The sequence below is a fragment of the Pseudopodoces humilis genome, chromosome 3 (genome assembly GCF_049639895.1).
Source record: "Pseudopodoces humilis isolate 2021_Gansu_Grassland_sample_001 chromosome 3, ASM4963989v1, whole genome shotgun sequence".
NCBI classification, from domain to species: domain Eukaryota; kingdom Metazoa; phylum Chordata; class Aves; order Passeriformes; family Paridae; genus Pseudopodoces; species Pseudopodoces humilis.
In genome coordinates this window covers 26,674,974-26,680,050 of record NC_142202.1, presented here as the reverse complement: position 1 = coordinate 26,680,050, position 5,077 = coordinate 26,674,974, and positions in this window count along the sequence as shown.

Genomic DNA, 5,077 nt, shown 5'->3' with positions numbered 1-5,077 from the left:
ACCAAAACAACTAGATACGCAGTGCGAGTCTATTCCGCGCAGAGACACAAGTGGAATAGAAGTCGCAGGGAGAGGGAAAATTGAATGTGATAACACTCTTAAATGTGACATTTCTCACAGGTCTGACTTCTGCCACCGAAATAACACCAATGGTTGTGAGGTTTGGAAGCCAAAATTACCTCTCAAATTGTTTACTGTGAAAGATCAATTTTTTAGATCTCGCCACTGGACGGTTGTTTCCGTTGACCCGCTGAGGGAAAAACTGACCCCCGACTTGAATTGTAAGTTTCTTGTTATTGAAGACACAAAAAACACACCCCCAGAGATTGAAATTTCTCCTGTCACTCTTTCAGCTGATTTGGATGCACTCATCCTTTTGGCACGGTGCATCAACCCACCATTCTACCTGGCACAAGGGCAGGTAATTGCTCAAGCTATTCCCATTCCATCAGGGATCCCAGTAGATGATGTAGCACCTCAGATCTACTGGGCTCAAGCAGTGGGAGAAAACAAACTCATCATCTCATGCCATTTGAAAAAAGGTAGTGAAGGCATGGGAATGACAGGCATGATAGACACAGGACCAGATGTGACTGTCATCCCTGAAAGGAGATGGCCACCACAATGGGAACTGCAACCGATGGTTAGCCACATCCAAGGTATAGGGGGAGCCCAATTGGCCAAGATATCAAAGGAACCCATTCAGATTAGAGGACCTGATGGACAAATAGCATCTATTCGCCCCATTGTCACTGATTTCCAGGTTCCCCTGTGGGAAAGAGATGTCATGTCCCAATGGGGAGTCCGCATTGAAATTCCGAAAACACCTCAGGATTTTTGATTGCGGCCACTGAGAAGCGCCAGACCCAGAAACTAGAATGGACCACAGATTCCCCAATTTGGATACCCCAGTGGCCGCTGAGTAAAGAGAAATTAAAGGCGCTAAACGAGTTAGTAGATGAGCAATTAGCCCAAGGCAATATTGAACCTACTTTTAGCCCTTGGAACTCCCCTGTGTTTGTCATTAAAAAGCCAAGGAAAGACAAGTGGAGATTAGTTCATGATCTGAGAGAAATTAACAAAGTCATTGTAGACATGGGACCTCTCCAACCAGGGATGCCGTCTCCTGCCATGCTTCCTCAAGATTGGGAATTGGCTGTGATTGACATCAAAGATTGCTTTTTCAAAATTCCTCTAGACCCTATCGATGCCCCCAGGTTTGCTTTTTCTGTGCCTTCCCTCAACAGAGAAGCCCCAATGAGAAGGTTTCATTGGAAATCCCTCCCCCAAGGGATGAAAAATTCACCTGTGATTTGCAAATGGTATGTTGCTGCCTTGTTATCCCCTGTGCGAGCTGAGGTGGGGGAAGCCATCATCCTGCATTATATGGTTAATGTGCTAGTGTGTGCCCCCCAGGAAAAATTGCTACAGTCCACACTGGACCGGGTGACCGAAGTTTTAACAACTGCAGGACTCACCCTTCAGGAGGAAAAAGTACAAAAGATGCCTCCTTGGAAATACCTAGGTCTGGAAATCACTGCAAAAACAATTGTTCCTCAAAAATTAGCTTTTAACAGCAATCCCAAAACCTTAGCCGACTTGCACTCTCTGTGTGGAACATTGAATTGGGTTAGGCCTTGGCTAGGCATTGCCACTGATGACCTAGCCCCTCTTTTCAATTTATTGAAAGGGGGAGATGAGCTGAGTGCTCCAAGGACTCTGACTCCAGAAGCCAGGGATGCTTTAGAGAAGGTAAGCAGCATGATGGAGAAGAGACAGGCACATAGATGCCATCCAGAGCTGCCTTTCAAATTTATTGTAATGGGGAAATTGCCACACCTTCAGGGGTTGATTTTTCAGTGGGACAAAGACCAGAAAGACCATTTGATAATCATTGAGTGGGTCTTTCTCAGTCACCATCGGTCCAAAAATATTACAAGGCCACAAGAATTGATGGCCCAGCTGGTTGGAAAGGCCAGGCTGAGAATGAGAGAACTTGCTGGCTGTGATTTTTCATGTATACATTTGCCCCTAAGCCTCTCTGAGGAAGAAACCTCCTCAGTGAAGATGACCAGGGAAATGTTTGAGCACCTCTTGAGGAATCAAGAGACCCTGCAAATTGCTCTGGAGAATTTTACTGGGCAGATTTCAGTTCATGCCCCTGCACACAAATTGTTTAATTTAAAATTTAATTTGGTACCAAAAGATAAGAGGAGTCAGAAGCCCCTTGAAGCTTTGACTGTTTTTACTGATGCTTCTGGAGCATCCCGAAGGTCAGTAATGACCTGGAAGGATCCTCAGACGCAGCAGTAGGAATCAGATGTTGATTATGTAGAAGGATCCCCTCAAATTGCTGAGTTAGCAGCAGTGGTTAGAGCATTTGAGAGGTTTTCAGAACCATTCAATTTGGTCACTGATTCAGCTTATGTAGCAGGAGTAGTTTCCAGAGCAGAAAATGCAGTCCTCAAGGAGATCTCAAACAGAACTTTGTTTGAATTGCTCTCAAAATTAATTTATGCAGTTTCCCATCGAGAACATCCCTATTTTGTTATGCATACCCGGTCACACATGGAATTACCTGGTTTCATAGCAGAAGGGAATGACAGAGCTGATTCCCTGGCTGCTGCCCCTGTTGGACTGGCCAGACTCCCTGACCTGTTTCAACAGGCAAAATTAAGCCATGAAATGTTTCATCAGAATGTACCAGGTTTGATTCGACAGTTTAATCTGAAACGAGATCAAGCCAAAGCCATTGTGGCCATATGTCCCCACTGTCAGCGCACAGCTCTGCCATCCCTGGGTGCTGGAGTCAATCCAAGGGGACTTGGAAGCTGTGAAGTATGGCAAACTGATGTAACACACATCCCTGAATTTGGACAGGTAAAATATGTACAGGTATCCATTGATACCTTCTCGGGAGCAATTTTTGCCTCAGCCCATGCAGGAGAAAAAGGTCTGCATGCCACAAAGCACCTGTTGCAAGCTTTTTCTGTGCTAGGAATCCCTAAGGAAATTAAAACAGATAATGGACCAGCATATATTTCCAAAGTGTTTAAGGAATTTTTGCAGGAATGGGGAGTGAGACACAAGACAGGAATCCCCCACTTTCCAACAGGTCAAGCAATAGTAGAGAGAGCACACCAGTCACTCAAAAGAGTTTTGAAAAATCAATGGAAAAACAAAGTAAAGTTAACGCCACAAGAAAGATTATGCAAAGCCCTGTTCACTCTCAATTTTTTAAACTGTTCTATGGAAGATCAAAACCCCCCAGTGGTTAAGCATTTCTCCCCTCATGGCAAACACAAACTCAAGGAACATCCACCAGTGCTGATGAGAGACCCTGAGAGTGGAAAAATTGAAGGTCCTTACAAATTAGTGACATGGGGAAGAGGATACGCTTGTGTATCAACACCCCTGGGTTTGCGGTGGGTCCCACAGAGGTGGGTAAAACCGTACATTGAAAAACATCCCACAAGACCCCCCGATATTTCAGTAGCAGAAGTTCAAAGAACAAACAGGTACTTGGGTAGAGAAGGAAATCCAGATTCTCCATTCTACCCTGACTTTCCACTGTTAAATCTGTTTATTGATGAATTTAGCTGATGGTTTTTGTTCCTTGTTTACCTGTATTTTAAGAAGAAACCATCCTCAATATGACAGTTTTGTAGACATTTTCTCAGGATGGGGATTTTCGGGATGGCTGTCTTCTGTTTTCCGGACTGTTTTAGGGGTTTTGTAATTGTTGTTGTTGTTTTGATTATGTTTTCTGTTTTGTAACGTTAGTGTGTTACCACCACCACCAAGTTAATTTCTCCTGCACCTCAGATAAATGCTGTAGAATTCCCAAATCCCAATATACCCCAAAACCCCTTCCCCTTGGTTTGAAGAAGTAAAACCAAATTCCCTTCCTTCTTTTGGAAAAAATTAGGGGGAGATGTTGTAGTTGATAGCCTGAAATGTATCTTTTCCCATCTTTTAGTTGTGATTCTCCCCCCACCCCCAGCTTCTCTTTCTCCTGTTTACCTGGTGTCAAGTTACCATGGTTACTGAAGTTTCTCTCCTCAGCCCCACGGCGAGAGGCCGGATAGAGTAAAGAGAGGACTCCGCTGGCATTTCCAGCTGCTTGAAGTTTCTTTAGCCCAGGAAAGCACGAGGTTGGGAGAAGAGAACCCTTCTTTCCTACACGGAAGTTTGTAACTTTTTCCTGTCCCAGAATGCCTCTAAACTATGGAAGCTGAGAGGGCATGCTTACCTTGCCTTCCCTTTCTTTCCCCCCTGTGTTGCCAGGAAACCAAGCCCCCCCTCTCTCCCCCTCTGCCCCTCTGTACAGAATACTCCTACATCTTTGTGGGCATTTGAAGAAGTTAGTGTCTGTTATTTCTTATCTTGGTGTGTGTAACCTTGATTTGTAGAAAGTTTGTAAGATGTACTAACTGAGAAAAATAATTGGTTCCCTCTCTGATGTTCCCTCCCTCCGAGAAACCCTGTTAAAAGAGACCCCCCCAGACCCCAAATCCTTTGTCTCTCATCCTTTGGATTCCCCTTCACAGAAATAAACTGTGGAATGCAAACCAGAGAGAGAGTCCCCCCCTGATTTCTTTACTCGCTCTATAGACTTGGATTCTTGAAGAAAATCAGTGAACCCCACAAACATATGCTGGCTTGAAACTCGAGTGAAGAGAAACCTCATCACTGAGCTAGCCGGGCCACACTCGAGAAGATCGAGTCACATGGGAAGTAGTGAATTAATTCTTTGGTTTGTTTTTCCTATTAAACTGTCTTTATCCCACAAGTTGTCAAGCTTCTACCCTTACAATTCCGTCCCCAGTCCTGATGGTGGGGGAGTGAAGGAGCAGCTTCATGGGGCTTGGTTGCTGGCTGGGGCTAAACTACAACAATAACAAAGAAAGAACTGGCAGGGCAACACACCAGATTTTACTAGATTAAGAATTTGTGATTTAACCAACTATACCATAGGCAGAAACAAAATACAACAGGACAATTGCATTAAAATCTGAAGAACAAGGTCATAATAGTCTGAGATGAGAATAGTTATAAATAAATAAAGGCACACAAA